Raw genomic sequence first — 741 nt, 5'->3', positions numbered from 1 at the left:
TGAGCCGCCGCCTCCAGCCCCACTGTGAGCGTGAGAGTTTTCAATAACACTTCTCAACTTGTTCAAACCTTTTGGATTTTTAAATATGGAAACAAAAATGATCGTGATCTGCGTTCTTGCTGCTCTTGCAGTGCTTGCCGTTATTATTGGAGTCCTACTGGGACTTTACCTGCCTCGGACGAAGCAGTTCAGAGCAAATTTCATGAATAGATGTGAGAAATTCATGGGGGAAGGAAAAAAGTAAGTGTTTGTACTTTGTAAAGTTTCAGTCCTTGACACTTGTGCTGCTCTTTCGTGAGCTTGACACCAATAACCTGTTGGTTTTAATGAGTGAGAGGGATGTCAGAACAAACTAAGGCAGATGCACATTTCACATCATAAACACTTGTTATTTATTTTTCAGGGACTACTGTCAAAATGTACTGAAAGTCTTTGAAGGAGCCTACGTTGGGAGGGACAAATGTGATGTTCCTATGGAAAACTATAACTCCTTAATGTCTACGGTCAAGTTCGATCATCCATGCAGCCAAGTAAACATCACAAATTCTTGTACATTACCTAATCAGAGCTAATTACCAGAGAATAATACATTTAACAATGTGATATGAACTGTTTCTGGGTTAGACGATGCTCTGGAGCGGCACAAAGGATTTAGTCTCTCGGTACATCAAGAATAATCCAGGCTGTTTTAACCTGGAGAAAACTCTACTGGGATTTGTCCTGGATGGTCAGAGCTGGTGC

General features: G+C 41.2%; 1 long non-coding RNA gene across 1 annotated transcript; it reads left to right on the top strand.

Annotated features, from left to right (window-relative positions):
* The first annotated feature begins 10 nt into the window (after nt 1-10).
* On the top strand, nt 11-728 carry LOC111673790 (uncharacterized). Its single transcript, XR_002762125.2, has 3 exons — nt 11-240; nt 404-530; nt 625-728. It is a non-coding gene; the product is annotated as an uncharacterized LOC111673790 (long non-coding RNA).
* Nucleotides 729-741: the final 13 nt, after the last annotated feature.

Source organism: Seriola lalandi, unplaced genomic scaffold (assembly GCF_002814215.2).
Source record: "Seriola lalandi dorsalis isolate HSWRI2012SDOR001 ecotype SW California unplaced genomic scaffold, Sedor1 jcf7180002011682, whole genome shotgun sequence".
Classification (NCBI taxonomy): domain Eukaryota; kingdom Metazoa; phylum Chordata; class Actinopteri; order Carangiformes; family Carangidae; genus Seriola; species Seriola lalandi.
Note: the sequence above shows the minus strand (reverse complement) of the source record. Positions and strands in the feature narration are given on the sequence as shown.